At 44.6% G+C, this 19,780-nt stretch overlaps 1 non-coding gene and 3 pseudogenes across 1 annotated transcript; all 4 read left to right on the top strand.

Moving 5' to 3' along the window:
- The first annotated feature begins 5,576 nt into the window (after window positions 1-5,576).
- Window positions 5,577-6,541, top strand: LOC148187803 (uncharacterized; annotated as a pseudogene).
- An 8,406-nt stretch (window positions 6,542-14,947) lies between these two features.
- On the top strand, window positions 14,948-15,123 carry LOC121964117 (U2 spliceosomal RNA; annotated as a pseudogene).
- Window positions 15,124-15,191: 68 nt separating this feature from the next.
- LOC121964118 (U5 spliceosomal RNA) lies at window positions 15,192-15,306 on the top strand. Its single transcript, XR_006107321.2, has one exon. It is a non-coding gene; the product is annotated as a U5 spliceosomal RNA (small nuclear RNA).
- Window positions 15,307-17,941: 2,635 nt separating this feature from the next.
- On the top strand, window positions 17,942-19,577 carry LOC148187804 (uncharacterized; annotated as a pseudogene).
- Window positions 19,578-19,780: the final 203 nt, after the last annotated feature.

Genomic DNA, 19,780 nt, shown 5'->3' on the forward strand with positions numbered 1-19,780 from the left:
TATGGATGAAAAGAAGTTATGAAAGAAAGATGGGTCATCAGTGTTAGGGCCATAAAGATTACCAATTGTCAGTGTGCTATTGTTGATTGATATGTTAATGATGATAAAATGTCCCTCTGGATCTGTGATGGTGGTGTTATGGATAAATGATATTGATTTGTTGATTAAAATACAAACTCCTCTGTTTTTTATTGAAATGTGATGAAAATGAGTGAGTAAACTGAGATGATTGCAATTTGATGTTGTCTGTTTCTGAGAGTAGTAAACAAATATCTGCATGGAGTGAGGTGAGATGATTAAATACTTTACTTTTCTTAGCCTGAGTACCAGTGCCACGGATATTCCAAGAAACAAATTTTATTGCTGACATGTTGGGTGACTGGGATCAAAAGGAGAGGGATTCATTATGTTGAGTGAGTGAGTGAGTGAGTGAGTGAATGAATGTGGACATATACAGGTGTGTGTGTGAGTGTGTATGGGTCTGTGAGGGAGTGACTTGCAGGGCTAGACATGTGATTACAAAACAAAAAGGGACATATACAGTAAGGTTTACACACAAAAAACACAGGAAACACACACAAACACTTAACAATAAACAACATAGAGAGCGCTGCGTATCAGGGCACATACAGAGCGAGACGTTGGTGTGTAAATGTTTATGATTGTCCTTATGAATTATTGTAGATAACGGCGGGAAGGGGACGGGGGTCTGTGTAGCGGAGGGAGAGAGTGAGAGTGCATGTGTAAAAGAGAGGAAAAGGGAGAGAGTTTGTTTATGAGAGAGGGGGGGGGCTAATATAACCGGGGGTGATGTCCTTGCTGCGGTATAACTGTCCGTTTATGTAAAGTTTGTCCACTGAGATGACTGCTTTCTTTCCTTCTGAGATCATTTGTTTGCGGATGGGGAAGAGTTTTTTGCGCCTGTCCATGATTTCTTTCGGGTATTGATCGTTTAGTCCATAGTCCGTTCCTTTAAGCTGTTTTCCTTGATGTTTGACCAGTTCTTTCTGTTTAAAGTGTTCGAATTTGGCGACAATCGGGCGAGGTCTGTTGTTGGTGGTGTTTTTCTGTCCTAAACGGTGAACGCGGTGAAATGTGATGCTGTTGACTGTGTCTGCGGGGAGTTTGAGTTTCATAAAGTCCTTTACTGAATTCTCTGGGTCGTCTGTGATGTGTTCAAGGATGCCAAAAACCAAGTTGTCTCTCATACTGCATGCTTGAAGATCCAGAATTGTTTCCTTCATTGTTTTATTTTCGGCAGTGATGGTGGTGAGCTGGGTCGTAACAGAGGTGAGCTGGTCGGTGATGGTGTTGACGGTTTTATGGAGGGTTTTGTTTTCCTTGGTGAGTTTCTCGATCTGTTCGTGGCTGTACTCTAAGCTTTGACGGAGTAACTGGAATTCTTTGTGTAGGATTTTGATGAGTGCGATTCTGGTGTCGAGTCCGGAGAGTTTTTGGTTTATGGAGAGTAAAATGTTGCTTACCTCCGAATGATGAGGTGGGTTCGGGGATGAGGATGGAGATGTGTTTGTGCTGGGTAGAGAACCGGACCAGGGTCTTTTGTAGGCTGGAGAGAAGCTGGATTTTCCGGGGGTGCTTGAAGTGGCTGCATTCATTGTGCAGTATGTATTGGTCGATGTAGTTCTCTAAGGTATCCAGGTCGGTGAATAAATGAGGTAGTCCGTCAGTAAAGGTGTAGCCGAGGTTTATGGGGAGTGAAAGGAAAAAATGGAGGTTGCAAAGAAGAAGAAAAAAAAAGTTTAAAGTCCGGAGAGAAAAGTTTGTTTGTTTCTAGCAGCTGATCGCCGCCATCTTGGATCGCGCACTGTCCCTAGTAAATAAGAGTAAATAAAATCTGAAGACAACCCTCTTCAAAAGCAAGGCAGATACACTAGTCACAGATTAAAATTTACAAAGATTTTAGAGTTGTATATGTCATTTCTGTTGGTTAATATGAGAAGTGTCTTTTTTCTTTTTTTCTTTTTTTTTAAAAAGGGAGTGCATTCGTTAAAATAATTCTCACAGTGTCCATGGTTGTGCAGGAGCGGGGCGGATCCCTACAAATAGGAACTCTCTCCGCTCCCCCAGAACAGTTTGGTCTCTCGGGATCCTGTTGTGGTGCTCAGAGGAGACCCCCACCCTGTTGCTCCTTCCCACCTGCCTCACCCGGAGAGTCAGGCCGCCGCTGCTTTGACCTTTTCCCGTGGGCCTCCGGCTCCTTCGTCCGAATGGACACAGAGGCGATTCTTCTTTGTGGCTGTGTCCTAGGCTTGCCGCCTGCAGCTTCGGCCATTTTGACCGTCGCTGCAGCCATTCGGAGCACAGCCACGGGGGGGATCTGCTTGTGCTTGCTTGCCAGCAAGTTCCTGGAGGTCCATATGGCGTCTTTGATGGCGGCAAGGGTGAGCCATTGTTTGGCAAAGTCACAGGCTGGGATTGACTTTTGAGCCACCATCCATGACAGGTCCCGGAGTCTGTTTGGGAGAGCGGAATGGTTTACGTTGTGCCAAACTTTTGCAGGCTCACCAAGTGCAAGCCAGCGCATTGGACTTGCTGGTTCCCGCTCCTGTACAGCAGAAATGAGAGAACGGTGGTCATTTAAAATTTTCAACTCCTCTTGCTTGAGGCTAAAATGCCTTAAAAAGGATCGGATAAAAGCGTAAGCAGGGGGCAAGTTAAAAGACACGGGTACTTTAAGATCACTGGGTAAAATCCTTAATCTCCTGAGGTAGGTCCCCATCCAGAACTGTGCCATTGCTGCTGTCTTGGGGTTTCTGGATGGGGCCGTGGCAGCTGTGACATGTAATGCTGTGTATCTGCTTCCTAAAAACAAGTTAAGATCAGGTACGGCTTTTCTTCCTTCCTCCTTTGTTTTCTTCATGACACTCCTTTGCAGTCTCTCCCACTTTGATCCCCACAGGAAATAAAAGATTGTTCTTTCCAGGTCCAGTATCACTCTTCTGGGTGGGATAAACACAGAGCTGATCAGTAAAAGCAAAGGTAAAATCACAGCTTTGATGATTAAAACCTTTCCTTCCATGGTCAGTCCTCTAAGTCCCCAGTACCCCAGACTCTGTCTGACTTTCCCTACCATGTCCAGCCAATTTGCATTTCCTCCCCTATCAAATTTGATCCAGAGTATTTTCTGGTGCGTCACAGTAACAGTCAGACGTAGTCCCGTTGTCTCAGTAGCTGTCCACGGCCCAAAAAGCTGGGCTTGGGTCTTACTTCTGTTAAGCTTTGACCCAGAGGCCCGCCCAAACCAGTCAGTCAAGTCGAGTGTCCTGTTTATGGATAAAAGGTCAGTGCATAAAATGTTTATGTCGTCCATATATAAAATACATTTAGTGACAAGTCCCCCACTCCCCGGGACTTCCACCCCATTGATCCATTTGTCCCTTCTCAAGATCTGTGCCAGTGGCTCAATACAGATAACATAAAGGAGGGCAAATAACGGACAACCCTGACGGACACCGCAGTTTACATTGACTGCTTTTTTCAGATGCCCATTAACAATGAATTTGCTGGTAATGCCCCGGTACAGCAATCCCACCCAGGCTATGAACCTCTCTGGAAAGCCCATTTTTTGCAGTACCTGGAAGAGATACTTGTGCAAGACCCGATCGAAAGCCTTTTCAAAATCTAAATTGAGGACTACTGGCCGAATGTTTCTGTCTCTCGCATAACAGATGGTGTCTCGGATCAGTACGAGACTGTCAGTGATCTTCCTCCGCAGAATGGCACAGGCTTGATCCGGGTGAATCAAGTCCTCTAAAAACAAAGTCATGCGTGATGCTAAAAGTTTACTAAAAAGCTTGGAGTCAAAGTTTAAAAGAGTGATAGGTCTCCAGTTCTTCAGGTCTGTCTTGTCTTTGTCCTTGTGAATTGCTAAAATGTCCCAAAATGTTAGATAAAATTCCAAGGGAAGCCCATCTTCTCCTGGGGACTTCCCTGTTTTAAAACTCTGTATACATTTATTTAACTCTTGGATGCTAAAATCTTGCGTTAAAAGCACACTGTCCTCTATGGTATGTTCTACAAATTTTAAAACTTCGCTTATGGTGTCCTCATCAACTGGCTTTCCATGGTATAGTTCTTCATAAAAACGTTCAATTGTTGTTTTCATTTCCTGTGTTGTTTCAGCAGTGCACCCATTTTCTTGATTTAGTTTTAAAATGCTTCCCCTTTTGTTTAAAATTTTCTTAAAAAAATATCTTCCCTTCACCTTTCTCTATCTCTCTTTCCTTACTCCTTAAAATAACACCTTTGCTTTTAATTTCTGCTAAGACCGACATTTCCCATTTGATTTCTTGTATTTCTGCGTTAAAATCCATCCCTTGTTGGTTTAGTTTAAATTATCTCTTAAGTCGTTTTTGCAGTCCCAACATGCGTCTGTTGTCCCTATCTTTCTTTTTCTTACCTGCCTATCTAAAGGAAGTCTGGGTCCGACCCTTCACCATTTCCCACCAACGTGCACGTGTGTCGTAAAAGTCTTGAAGGGTCTGCCACTCTTGGTACTGCTCCCTGTACTGACTAACTAACTCCCTATCTTCTAAAAGGGAGCAGTTGAGTTTCCACAGACCACTTCCTGATGTCACACCCGAGGGTAGTGAGAGGGTGCAGGAAAGCATAACGTGATCGGAAAAGAAAAAAGGCGTCAATCTAGCATCGGTTGGCGGGCAGTCCCTCGATAAAATGTAGTCTATGCGAGAGGCTCTGGTGCCATCACCACTGAACCAAGTGCAGCCCTCCTCTCTAGGATGCATGGCTTTAAAACAGTCCAACAGTTTAAAATCCCTGCATATGCCCTTTAATAAAACTGATGTTTTGTCTATTTTAAAATCTTCCCCTGCTCTTTTCCTATCCTCCCTGTTGAGGATGCAATTAAAATCCCCTCCTACAACTAATGGTGCCCTACCTACCATGTGGAACTGCACCTGAAGGTAAGAGAGGGTGCTGGAAATCATTGTGTGACTTACACAAGCAATAAAAATAACAAGACTAAGACTAAGAGGCGAGTGCTTCTCGGTCTGTGGGCTAAGAGTCCTGTTGGTTAAAAATGTTTGCCTGTCGTGGCATTGGTTTTTTACCTGTTGCGAGGATAAACTCTTGCTTCATTTTGTAAAATATTTCAAGTGCGCTTCTAATTATTTATTTAACAGTTTTTAGCAGTATTTACTTGACTTGAGTGTTTATATATTTTAGTTCCTAGTAAGTATTTTTGAGATGCTTTAGACTCTTTTTACTCCAGTCCTGTGTGGTACCTCCACGATGTTAGCCAACAATGCTGGCATGCTGAGGCACCACAGCATCCAATTTACATTTAAAGAAATAGACGGAAAGCTCCTGGGGATGTTGAGACTCGATTTATACAGGAAGCTCATCCAAAAAAGTCTATTTTTCCAGCCAGACATAAAATGTATTGTGACTTTACCGTTCAAGAAGGGATATGATCTAAGCTTTCACTCAGATATTCTGCTGAGACTTTTGTACATGCTTCGAAAATGCCAAGACCCAGTTTTCACTTCGCTGTTGAGAAACTGACTGACAGTGCTTCTGAAACATTAATTGTCAGAATGTTCAATGAGACAGTGAATGCAGATGACATTTGTTTGTGGCTGGGTAGATACTGCACTGTTAAAGGTCAGGCTACCAAGGTGAGAGATGAAGATGGCATTTGGAACTGCGCCTGGAGGGTCCCCATTCAACAATGGCAAGACCCTCAAGGTTTCCAGGGCCTGAAACATCTGCCATCTGTGATAGTTCTGGGTAACAACAGGGGCTACATTCATTACCAGGCCCAGGTCAAGCTCTGCCGCAAGTGTATTGAGCATGGGCACTTGGTAGAAGCATGCAAGGAGATCATTTGTAGAAAATGTAGAGAAGTTGTTCATACTTTTTAAGAATGTACCAATGGCAGAAGATGATAGACTGTCTTTGTTGACATTTTAACACTGTCAGCACAAGTTAAATGTGTTTTTAAATCAGGAATGCAGCCTACCATTTTAAAACCTCTACAAAGAATGGTAAGAGTTATGGCCAAGAACATCATTATGGAGTGGGTTGAATGAAAACAAAAATGATGGAGTGGCCATTTTAATCAAAAACCCTCTTGTCTTGGTGAAGGGGAGCACTGTGGTGAGAAATGGTTGGCTACTTTTAGCACATTTGACTTTTATGGGAAAGGATTTTAATGTCTTAAATATTTATGGCTTTAATGACAAAAATAACACATATGATCTTTTAGAAGACTTGCAGTTCTACATGCTAGGTAGACCACCATTAGTTGTGTGGGGAGTTTTAATTGCATTCTGAGCAGGAACAATAGGAAAAGAGCAGGGCAAGATTTTAAAATTGCCAAAGATCAGTTTTATTACAGGGCATATGCAGGAATTTTACATTTTTGTACTGTTGTAAAACCATGCAGGAGGGCTTCACCGGGTTCAGTGGTGATGGCACCAGCGCCTCTTACATAGACCAAGACTCAAACTTTTCAGCCCGCGACCCCCCAAAAAATCACGGCAGAGTCTCGCCACCCTGACTATACCCGGAGGTGACTGAAGCATCAAACGTTCGCGTGCACACACACCAACACGGCATAATGGCACAAGAACAGCAGTGTGTTACATCAGAAAATGACCTTTTGTGTTAATGGTTATTATTGTGAATATATCTAAATATGCCTATGTGATTGTCAATTTTAATTATATTGCTTGAATGCAGACAATTTATTGGTTCGGAATATTTAAGTCTTTCTTTTTTCTTTTCTTTTTGACGAGCGTGGCTCCTTTGTAAGTGAGAGTTAACAGGTTTTTGATGTTTGTGAAAGGCTTAACACTATCAAACAGGCTTCAATCAGATATTTCATTTGGTTAAAAAAAAAGAGGCCTTGTAAATGATTTAGCATGTTTTAATAAAAATTTCAATATTTTTTAACTTTACAATGCCCCGCAAGTTATTAAAAATGTTTAGTTCACACAGCCAGCACTAGAATGTAAATATAACCTAACAACCATACAGCATTACATTCCATGCAGTAATTAAATTTATTAATGTCAAACTTAAGCCTACCTAATGAGATGGGTGGGCAGGATGCTTGGAGAATTTTCTGGTGGGGGGCACAGGGGGTGACGACAATAAATCTGGGGGGGCCGCCCAAAAGTAACAAAAATGAAGGCTGCCCACTTCAATATTACATTGCTTATGTTTTCATCTTGCTTTTCTTGGCCACATTGAATCTGCTAAGTGTACTTCATCTTCATTTACTATTCACCAGTAACACATATACTAATAATTACCCATCTCAACAAATCCTCAAAGTGGTCCCTATGACACCAAAATTATTTAAACAGACCTTGTGGTTCCAGATGTACTCATTTTATTAATTATATGCAATTTTCAAGCAGAGGAAAAAAGGCTCAGCAAAGAACAGGTTGCTCCATGTAGTAGTTATTCTTTAGAAAAATAATTCCCCACAGCCACTCAAATTTCACAGTGAAATGGACAATAATAACAATATTCAAAATCATTAGTGCTCTGCAAAGAACAGGTTGCTCCATGTTACTCCATGTTACTCTTTAGAAAAATAATGCCCCACAGCCACTCAAATTCTCACAGTGAAATGGACAACAACAACAATATTCAAAATCACTAGTGCTCAGCAAAGAACAGGTTGCTCCATGTTACTCTTTAGAAAAATAATTCCCCACAGCCACTCAAATTTCACAGTGAAATGGACAATAATAACAATATTCAAAGTCACCAGTGCTCTGCAAAGAACAGGTTGCTCCATGTAGTAGTTACTCTTAAGAAAAATAATTCCCCACTGACACTCAAATTTCACAGTGAAATGGACAATAATAACAATATTCAAAATCACTAGTGCTCAGCAAAGAACAGGTTGCTCCATGTAGTAGTTATTCTTTAGAAAAATAATTCCCCACAGCCACCCAAATTCTCACAGTGAAATGGACAACAACATCAATATTCAAAATCACTAGTGCTCAGCTCTTTACACTGTGTATTTTAAACAATTATGTATTCTGTATCACAATCAGAGTAAGTACCACTCAATGTATCACTCATTTGAAGGTGCTGACACTTCAAAATACCTGTATTTTGCGATTGCCGTGTTTGCTGCTGAACAACCTTATAAACTCGTCCATATCGAAGGCCTTGGCTCTCTTGGACTCCACACTCTTACCTTAGCTCGGTGCACCATTAGCATCACGTCGAAAAAAAGTCCGTGACTGGTGAAGTAACAGGAGTTCATGCGCGGAGCCGACGAGCCACTTCCTTCTTTTTCCAAAATAAAAGCCTTCATGAGTTTTTAACATAGTCTAATCAAACAAGGTTCCGGCTTTGCTTCCGTCTTATCATGCAGCGTCAGTAACTTTACGCAACGCAATGACTGACATTATGATGAGTCAATGGCCGTTGGGGGGGCACACGGGGTGGCCAATCAGACTGCAGGGGGGGGTGGGTGCCCCCCCGTGCCACCATGGAAGCCCCGCCTCTGAGCAAAGCAGGTCAAGTCTGGGTTTTATTTTGGAGACGGGAACCCGCAGACCTTCCTCCACGTCCAGTCTTGATCTCTATTTATTTTTAATGTGAGCCACTGCTGAAAAGTAATAGTTCTGGGTAACAGAGGTCACATTCACTACATGGGTGAACATGGGCATTTGGCCAAAGTGTGTAAGCAGATCATTTGTAGAAAATGTAGAGAAACTGGTCATGCTTTTGAAGAGTGTGCCAATGGAAGAAAGTGCAATCTTTGTGGGGATACAAATCACCTCTTCAGAGACTGTCCTAAGTCTTTTGCCAACAAACTGAAAGCTACGAAACAAACAGAAAATGGACAAAATGGCGTATAGCATGAACCAGTTAGAGAGCTATTTGAAGAAGCTGGGCTTGAAAATTCAAATCTCCCGCTAAAGCAAAGGAGAACCCATGAAGAAGACAAAAGAGAAAGGAGGAAAAGGAGTGCCAGATCTTAACTTGTTTCTGGGAAGCAGATACACGGCATTGCATGTCACAGCTGCCACACTTCATACGTTAACTAACACAAATGACATATACAACCCTAAAATCTTTTATGTCAATTTTAAATTGTGAGGAGTGTATCTGTGTCGCCTCTGAAGAGGGTTGATAGCATACTTTAGATTTTATTCACTTGGCAGTTTGTGACAGCCTCACTAATCTGTGCCTCTCTCCTCAGCTTCTTCCTTTGCTGCAGCCCCATAGTAGTTGGGCCGTCTAAATGGCTGGCCACACCTATAGACGGGGCCTACCTCTATAAAAGGGCTGCTGGAGTCACTGTGCTCTCTCTCTCTGGTGGTTTAGCAGCTGACGCCACATGGCCGACATGGTTTAGTTAGTTTGGTTTGTTCTTTGTTTGTTGCGCACACACACACACCTCATTCCACCTCACCCACTGATCTACGGATATGCACCTTATTTTCCTTTTAATTATGTTCAGTTAAATAAACATCTCCTTATTCCCTGGCAAACTTTGTGTGGACTCTCTCTTTGTTGCAAACCAGTGAGCCAGGTTTGTAACAAATGGGGGCTCATCCGGGATCTTTGGATCCTTGTTAAAGTAATGTTATGCTTCGAAGGCTTCTACAGTTAGGGGTTTTCAGTAAGGCCTCAGAAAATTCTTTGCTTTGGTAAGTACATTGTTTCTGTGTATTGTGGAAAGCTGTAGCCTAGATAAGCATGGTTTTGAGGGAGTCCTCCACATGGTTTGAGTCAGTGTGTATTGGTGTTCAGGTTCTCAGTTGGTCACACCAGTAAGTAGTTGTTAACCTGCCTGAGTTTTGATTTTCTTTAGTTTTGGTTTGCTCTGATCTGGTGCAAGTAGGACAGCCCAGTTAGTGGAACTACTTTCCCGTTAGGTATCAGAACGACGTCCATGTGTGGACTCGTTGTTTGTTATTTTAGTTTGTTATTTTTGTGCATTAGTATGGCCACAGCAGTTTTGCTATGGGTACACCTCCGTGACTGTCTAGGTAGGTCACCATTTTAATGGTTGCCTGGCCGAGTCATTGGGCTTTGTGTTTAAATCTCCCACCAGCGCTTTTGCATGAAGATTAGGGTTGAGATAGACAGCTAGTTTCCTGGTCAGGCAGTTAGATAGGGGAGAGGATGTTCCACATTGTGGCTGTCGCACTAGGTTATTTTATTTTTTGTTGTGGCAGGTTAACTTATTAGATTTCTTCAGGTTCATGGCAGGGAAACTTTAAGTGTTGATTTAGTTGGTCTGTGTGGTTCAGTAATTGTTCAATAATGTCTGTAGAGGATTTTTTGCAGCGTCCCAGTGAGGCCCTGTTAGAGGCCTGCACTAAAGACCAGCTGATGACAGTGGCAGAGCATTTTGAAATTGAAATCCTCAGTCAGTGGCGTAAAGATCGCATGTTGTGTGTGATAAAAGAGGGTTCGGTTCAGCTGGGGGTTTTGTCAGCTGCAATTAAAGGTGGTGACTCTCAGAGTGCAGGTTCTCCTCCAGTCAGTCTTCCTGCGCAGCCAGGGAGGTTTGTGAGGCCTGTAGCTGGGGCTGGGGTGCCTTTGACTTTTGAGCAACAAAAAGAGTTGTTAACTTTGCAGCATTCATTAGAGCTGGAGAGGGACAAAGCTATCCGTGCACAGGAGTATGCTGTTGAGATGGAGAGGTAAAAATGTAATCTGAGGCTGCGTGAGGCTGAGCTAGAGCAGGAGAAGGAGCGTCAAAATCTAGAGCGTTACAAGCTGGAGTTGGTTAAGGAGGGGAAGATTCTTGATCCCCCATTTGGTAAGGAGGAACAGGGTGCCGATATTTGTCTCAAGTTCGATGTTTCTGGTTCTTTGCGATTGATGCCCAAGTTTTCAGAGAAGGACCCAGATACATTTTTCTTGCTTTTTGAGAGGTTGGCTAGAAAGACAGTGGAGTGACTCTGAGCAGACCCTCCTGTTTCAGTGTGTATTGATGGGAAAAGCGCAGGAAGCTTTTGCTGCTTTACCCATATCAGACAGTGACAACTATCTTAAGGTAAAAGTGGCAGTATTAAAGGCATATGAATTAGTACCTGAGGCTTATCGGCAGAAATTCAGAGGCGCAAGAAAACATGAGAAAGAGACTTATGTGGAGTTTGCACGTGAATTGTACACTCTTTTTGGCCGTTGGCGGTTAGCCTCTGAAGTTCAAACTTTTGAACAGTTGTGTGAACTACTTTTGTTGGAGCAGTTTAAGGAAACTCTCCCTGAGTGCATGGCTACCTATTTGGGGGAGCAAAATGCCAAGACGTTGACTGAGGCTGCTGTTATGGCGGATGACTATACATTGACTCACAAAGGTCGGGGTGATATTGGCCGCAGGGTTAGTGGTGTTACTATTTCCCATCACAAAGGCTCAAATGAGCTCTCTCATTCCAAGTCAGGAAATGGTGGCAGGTTTGATTTTGGTCGAACTTGCAACTATTGTTTGGGGAAAGGTCATTGGAAAGCTGAATGTCCAGTCTTAAAAGCCAAGCACAAGTCTCAACACCATCCTGTTAAACCAGCTGCCTTGGCTGTTCCAGTTCGGTTGAGAGAGAGAGAACATGTATGAGAAGGCTGAGGCTATTGCTGCAGTTCAGCAGCACACCAAGCCGTCAGCAGTAGCAGCTCATGTCTCGACTGAGCCTCTGCCTCCTTCTGAGGAACTCCCAGTGGCCTCCTCTGGAGATTTCCATGGGTCTGACCTGACTGAGGAAATCGATCCAGGTTACCGGAAACATGTCAGCGATGGGTTTGTGTCCTTGGTGGGAGATGCTAAGCAAATTCCTGTTAAAATCTTGAGAGATTCTGGGGCTCTAGATTTTTTTATCTTGGCATCAGTATTGCCCTTTTCATCAGACACTGCCACTGGGGACTTTGTGTTGGTGAGAGGAATGGGTTTGACTGTGTTTCCTGCACCCCTGCATACTGTCGTTCTCTCCTCAGACCAGGTGAAAGAGGAAGTGGCCCTCGCGGTTTGGCCAGAACTTCCAATCCGGGGTGTGCAAGTGATTCTGGGGAACGATCTAACTGATGGTCCGTTTCAGGAGGTATCCCCCTCCCAAGTGGTTACTTGCTCTCCTTCCATGGATCAGGTTGAGGGTAATGACCAACAGCAAGTTTTTCCAGCATGTGCTGTCACTAGAGCTCAAACACTGTCAAACCAGAATAAGTGAGAGGTTAAAAAGGGAAGAGCTTCTGCAAATGTTCAGTTTCCTTTACCTGCCTTTCCTTTGTCTGGTTCTCGTACTGAGTTAATACAGGAGCAGCAGGAGGATCCTGCTTTGGGAGGAAGGTCTGCCGTGGCTAATGCTGGCTGCTCGTGAGGTTACTCAGGAGAGTACTGGTTTCAGCCCAAATGATCTGGTGTTCGGTCACACCGTCCGCGGCCCTCTGGCTGTGTTGCATGCTGATTGGAAGAAGCCGCCACCTCCATCAGATCTGCTTGAGTATGTTAATGGGTTCAAGAGGCGGTTGCATGAGGCAGGTAAAACAGCTAGAATAAATCTAGAAAAGGCTCAGGAGAGGATGAAGACTTTGTATGATCGCCGAGCTGAGGTCCATGTCTTTAGCCCAGGGGATCAGGTCCTGGCTAACCTCCCAGTAGTCGGTTCTCCTTTTCAGGCGAGGTTTTCGGGCCCTTACTCAGTGGTGCGTCAGGTTTCAGATGTAAATTATCTGATCTCCGCCCCTGATAGACGGAAGTCCACTCAGTTGTGTCATGTTAATCTGCTTAAACCTTACTTTCCGCGTTCCTGTGGGGGTGATGCCTCAGGGGACATAAGGCCAGTGGCGCTGGTGAGTTCAGTAGGTGTGGTGCCCTCTTCCTTGAACGAAGATGGGGAGGAGATGGATCCAGATGACTGTGTGATGCAAGGCCGGCTCAAGAACTCAGAGTCATTGTGCAACTTGGATAAGTTGCTTGAACATCTGTCTGAGGTGCAACAGCAAGAGTTGTCTAGCCTTATTTTGTCTTTCCCCTCACTGTTCTCAGACACGCCCACACAAACTCATCTTATTGAGCATGACATCGAAGTGGGTAACGCTGAGCCAATTCGCCAGCGGTTCTACCGGGTTTTGCAAGAGAAACGCATGCAGTTGGAGTCAGAGGTGAAGTACATGCTAGCGCACAGCCCTCCAGTTCTAGCTGGGCCTCTCCCTGTGTGTTAGTTGGTAAGCCAGATCAAACCTTCAGACCCTGTACAGATTTTCGCAAAATTAATAATATCACTAAGCCAGATTCCTTTCCACTGCCTCGTATGGAGGATTGTGTGGACCAGGTGGGCGCAGCAAGGTTTGTGAGTAAATTTGATCTTTTAAAGGGTTATTGGCAAGTCCCATTGTCTAAGAGAGCACAAGAAATTGCTGCATTTATCACTCCCTCAGGTCTTTATTCCTACATGGTTATGCCATTTGGGCTGCGTAATGCACCAGCAACGTTTCAATGCTTGATGAATAAAGTTGTAGCGGGGTTGGAAGGATGTGCAGTATATTTGGATGATGTAGTAATTTACAGTGACACATGGAAGGAGCATTTAGACCGCACCCGTGCCTTGTTTGACCGGCTGGCCTGGGCAAATTTGACCGTAAATCTGGCCAAGTGCGAATTTGCCAGAGGTACAGTGACGTATTTGGGGTAAGTGGTTGGACAGGGTCAGGTCCGTCCTGTGAGAGCCAAGGTTCTGGCCATTGATGGGTTTCCGATGCCGTCTACCAAGAAGGAGCTAATGCGTTTTTTAGGCATGGTAGGGTACTACAGGGGATTCTGTAAGAACTTCTCCACAGTAGTGGCTCCTTTAACCAACCTGTTAAGTTCCAAGGTGAAGTTTGAGTGGACTCCTCAATGTCAACATGCATTTGAAAATGTAAAAGGTCTAATTACTTCTGCTCCTGTCTTGGCAGCTCCTTGGCTCAACGAACCCTTCCAGCTGCAAGTAGACGTCAGCAATGTGGGTGCTGGGGCCACACTTCTACAGTCTGGTCCAGATTGTGTGGACCACCCAGTTAGCTTCTTTTCTAGGAAATTTAATTCTCATCAACTAAATTATTCCGTGGTGGAGAAGGAGGCTCTGGCCCTCATTTGGGCTTTGCAGCATTTTGAGGTTTACATGGGTGGTGGAGGTAGACCTTTGACTGTGTATACTGACCACAATCCACTGACCTTCCTCCATTCCTTGCAGAACCCAAACCAGCGGGTGATGAGATGGTGCCTGTTCCTCCAGCCTTTCAACCTAGACATTCGTCATTTGAAGGGGTCGGCAAATGTCGTCACTGATGCTTTGTCCCGCGTGGTATCTCCATAGTGTGCTTTCCATGATAGTCCATTTGTGTTTATGCTGTGCCTTTTACTTTCAGGCACCACAGTTCAGTGACGAGTGTAGCTGGCGGGGTGTTGGGTAATGTGGTGATAGTATGTCAATATTCTATATGTATTTTGTATCACATCCTGATGTGAGGAACCCCTTGGGCCCTCATTCTTATGGGAGGGGGTGTGACGGCCTCACTAATCTGTGCCTCTCTCCTCAGCTTCTTCCTTTGCTGCAGCCCCAGAGTAGTTGGGCTGTCTAAATGGCTGGCCACACCTATAGGCGGGGCCTACCTCTAATAAAAGGGCTGCTGGAGTCACTCTGCTCTCTCTCTCTGGTGGTTGAGCAGCTGACGCCACATGGCCGACATGGTTTAGTTAGTTTGGTTTGTTCTTTGTTTGTTGCGCACACACACACACCTCATTCCAACTCACCCACTGATCTACGGATGTGCACCTTATTTTCCTTTTAATTATGTTCAGTTAAATAAACATCTCCTTATTCCCTGGCAAACTTTGTGTGGACTCTCTCTTTGTTGCAAACCAGTGAGCCAGGTTTGTAACAAGTTTTAAAGGAAAACGCTGTCTAAAAAGAGGAAAATGTGTTGTAATGTCTTTGTGATGTTGTTAGTAACTTTTCAAAAGAAAAAAAAACTGTTTTTATCAGTTTAATATCTGATATTTCCTCTATAAGGGGACAACATATTAAACAGATTTTTGGCAGTAGGAGCTGACAGAGGGGCTTGCCCCATTCACTCCATGCATCGACCCGGTATCGCAGTGGGATTTGGAAGGCAGCACAAGCGAGGCTTACTGTGAGCGTAATAACTGGGACCACTAGGGTCTTTGGCAGCTCCGATGCGGAGGGCTGTACATGCTCTGGTTTCTCTTCATAGCGCACAAGTCTTTCGCCTTTTACTAAAGACTTCCGTGGAAAGGAACACTACTGAGTTGAACCTATTTTTGACAGACTCTGCCGTTTGGTTGAGCCTTGTGCATTTGTGAACAGCAAGCCGAGACAGGAGTGATTCACTATGGAGCGCCCGGGTGGCAGTGACGCACCAGTAGCTATTCTCATGCCCAATCAAGACAACGGCATCATAACAAGTGAGACCTGTGCCAGGAGGTTGCACTGGGCAGCAAGTGTTTAGGGCTCATTGCTTCTCGGCCTTCTCGACTGCGATCACCTCTTGTCGGTGAAAAACTCTTGCCTGTCGTGGCATTGGTTCATCACCTTTGGAAGTATACTTTTGCTTCTTTGTGCAAATATCACAACTGTGTTGCAGTTGTCTATATTTTCACTGGAGACTACACTGGCCTAGAGGGTTCCTTACCTACGCTCTCTCAGATTAACATCTTGACCAGGCCAAAGAAGGTTTAGGTAAGTACAGTCATCAGTCAGTCATGTCATTTTCTGTAACCGCTTGTCCTCCTAAGGGTCGCGGGGGGACTGGAGCCAATCCCAGCTGTCATCGGGCGGAAGGCAAGTACAGGTAAGTGCAGGTTTTATTTATTTATTTATTTATTGGTTTTTAGGCACGCTTTTACTTGTCTTAACAGTTTTGCATAGTTTAGTTACTTTTAAGTAATCGTGATGCCTCCACCATGTCGGCCAACCATGCCGGCATGTGGAGGCACCACAGCGTCCAATATACATTTAAAGAAATTGATGGAAAGCTCCTGGGGATGTCCAGACTGGACTTCTCCAGTAAGCAAATCCAAAAAGTGCTTAACTTTTGGCCTGATGACATAAACTGCATTGTGACATTGCCATTTAACAAAGGATTTGATGTTAGCTTTCGCTCTGCTGTTCTGCTACGAGATTTCTGGACACATTTTGAAAATGCCAAGACCCAGTTTTCTGCTTTTGATGTTGAGAAACTGACTGACAATGCCTCTAAAACGGTAATTGTCAGAATGTTCAATGAGACGGTGAATGCGGATGACATTTGTTTGTGGGTGGGTAGATACTGCACTGTTAAAGGCCAGGCTACCAAGGTGAGAGATGAAGATGGCATTTGGAACTGTGCCTGGAGGGTCCCCATTCAACAATGGCAGGACCCTCAAGGTTTCCAGGGCCTGAAACATCTGCCATCTATGATAGTTCTGGGTACCAACAGGGGCTACATTCACTACCAGGGCCAGCCCAAGCTCTGCCGCAAGTGTGGTGAGCATATGCACCTGGCTGAAGCTTGTAAGCAGATCATTTGCGGAAAATGCAGAGAATTTGGTCATACTTTTGAGGAATGCACCAATGGCAGAAGGTGCAATCTCTGTGGGGATACAAATCACCTCTTCAGAGACTTCTCTAAGTCTTTTGTCAACAAAGTGAAGGCAGCAAAGCAAACAGAAAATGCACTTGATGGCAGGTAAGAGGAAACATTCAGAGAGCTATTTGAAGAGGCTGGGCGGGAAAATGCAGATCTCCCGCTAAATCCTGTGACTGGAGAACTACGATCAGGGGCCTTCAATTGCCCCAATAGAGGAGAGCACTGAGGAGGTTGGGTAATGCAGGGTGGGGCTAACACAGAATAGGAAAATGATTTGCCACAGGGTGACAGTGAGGAGGCCACCCTTACCGATACCCAGCAGGCCAAGAGGCCTCTATCAGAATTGTCCTTTGATTCATTAGTAATCTCAGAGAAGAGGGGAAGAGCTGGGTATCCTTCAGACGGTTCATCTGTGGAGCAGCCCAGAGTCTTCCCCTCCAATTCACAAAATGAGGTCTCTTTTTTAACAAGAGCTCTGCAATCAACCCATTTTTACCCATGTATTTTAGCCTTGAGCAAGAGGAGTTTCAAATTTTAACTAACCACCACTCTCTCATTTCAGCTTGGCAGGAGCAGGAACCAGTGAGTCCAGTGTGCTGGCTCACATTTGGTGAGTCTGCAACAGTTTGGCACAACGTGAACCATTCCGCTCTCCCAAAGTCGGTGAGGGAGAGCAGGAAGCGCAGTGCTGCCATAGACCAGTAGGCAACAGCCGGCTCCTTCACCTATGAGAGTGAATGAAGAGCTCCATACAATTAGACTGTCTTTGAAGACATTTTAACACTGTCAGCACAAGTTAAGTGTGTTTTTAAATCAGGAATGCAGCCTACCATTTTAAAACCTCTACAAAGAATGGTAAGAGTTACGGCCAAGAACATCATTATGGAGTGGGTCGAATGAAAACAAAAATGATGGAGTGGCCATTTTAATCAAAAACCCTCTTGTCTTGGTGAAGGGGAGCACCGTGGTGAGAAATGGTTGGCTACTTTTAGCACATTTGACTTTTATGGGAAGGGATTTTAATGTCTTAAATATTTATGGCTTTAATGACAAAAATAACACATATGATATTTTAGAAGACTTGCAGTTCTACATGCTAGGTAGACCACCATTAGTTGTGTGGGGAGTTTTAATTGCATTCTGAGCAGGAACAATAGGAAAAGAGCAGGGCAAGATTTTAAAATTGCCAAAGATCAGTTTTATTACAGGGCATATGCAGAAATTTTACATTTTTGTACTGTTGTAAAACCATGCATTCTAGAGAGGAGGGCTTCACCTGGTTCAGTGGTGATGGCACCAGAACCTCTTGGATAGACCAAGACTCAAACTTTTCAGCCCGTGACCCCCCAAAAAATCACGGGTCTCGCACCAGTACCTCTTCCAGGTACTGCAAAAAATGGGCTTTCCAGAGAGGTTCATAGCCTGGGTGGGATTGCTGTACCGGGGCATTACCAGCAAATTCATTGTTAATGGGCATCTGACAAAAGCAGTCAACATAAACTGCGGTGTCCGTCAGGGTTGTCCATTATCTGCCCTCCTTTATGTTATCTATATTGAGCCACTGGCACAGATCTTGAGAAGGGACAAATGGATCAATGGGGTGGGGAGTCCCGGGGAGTGGGGGACTTGTTACGAAATGTATTTTATATATGGACGACATAAACATTTTATGCACTGACCTTTTATCCATAAACAGGACACTCGACTTGACTGACTGGTTTGGGCGGGCCTCTGGGTCAAAGCTTAACAAAAGTAAGACCCAAGCCCAGCTTCTTGGGCCGTGGACAGTTACTGAGACGTCGGGACTACCTCTGACTGTTACTGCGACGCACCAGAAAATACTCGGGATCAGATTTGATGGGGAAGGGGGAGGGAATGCAAATTGGCCGGACATGGTAGGGAAAGTCAGACAGAGACTGGGTACTGGGGACTTAGAGGACTGACCATGGAAGGAAAGGTTTTAATCATCAAAGCTGTGATTTTACCTTTGCTTTTACTGATCGGTTCTGTTTTTATCCCACCCAGAAGAGTGATACTGGACCTGGAAAGAACAATCTTTTATTTCCTGTGGGGATCAAAGTGGGAGAGACTGCAAAGGCTTGTCATGAAGAAAACAAAGGAGAAAGGAGGAAAAGGAGTACCTGATCTTAACTTGTTTTTAGGAAGCAGATACACAGCATTACATGTCACAGCTGCCACGGCCCCATCCAGAAACCCCAAGACAGCAGCAATGGCACAGTTCTGGATGGGGACCTACCTCAGGAGATTAAGGATTTTACCCAGTGATCTTAAAGTACCCGTGTCTTTTAACCTGCCCCCTGCTTACACTTTTATCCGATCCTTTTTAAAGCATTTTAGCCTCGAGCGAGAGGAGTTGCAAATTTTAACTGACCACCGTTCTCTCATTTCAGCTGTGCAGGAGCGGGAACCAGCGAGTCCAGTGAGCTGGCTTGCATTTGGCAAGCCCTCAAAAGTTTGGAGAAACGTGAACCATTCCGCTCTCCCAAACAGACTCCGGGACCTGTCATGGATGGTGGCTCATAAGATCCTCCCAGTCAGAGCCGTAATGCACTCTGGGGGCATGTCAGTGCCAAACAATGGCTCACCCTTGCCGCCATCAAAGACGCCATATGGACCTCCAGGAACTTGCTGGTAAGCAAGCCCAAGCAGATCCCCCCTGTGGCTGTGCTCCGAATGGCTGCAGCGACTGTCAAAACAGCCGAAGCTGCAGGCGGCAAGCCTAGGACACAGCCGCAAAGAAGAATTGCCTCTGTGCCCATTCGGACGAAGGAGCCGGAGACCCACAGGGAAAAGGTCAAAGCAGCGGCGGCCTGATTCTCCGGGTGAGGCCGGCGGGAAGGAGCAACAGGGCGGGGGTCTCCTCTGAGCACCGCAACAGGATCCCGAGAGACCAAACTGTACTGGGGGAGCGGAGAGAGTTCCTATTTGTAGGGATCCGCCCCGCTCCTGCACAACCATGGACTCAGTGAGAAATACTTTAACGTATGCACTCCCTTTTAAAAAAAAGAAAAAAGACTCCTCTCATATTAACCAACAGAAATTACATATACAACTCTAAGATCTTTTATGTAAATTTTAATCTGTGACAAGTGTATCTGTCTTAGGGTTGTCTTTAGATTTTATTCACTTGTTTTAAAGGAAAACTGTCTTAAAAAAGAAAAAAGTGTTGTAA

This window comes from Plectropomus leopardus, chromosome 12, assembly GCF_026936395.1.
Source record: "Plectropomus leopardus strain MGB_pleo_1.0 chromosome 12, ASM2693639v1, whole genome shotgun sequence".
Lineage (NCBI taxonomy): Eukaryota > Metazoa > Chordata > Actinopteri > Perciformes > Serranidae > Plectropomus > Plectropomus leopardus.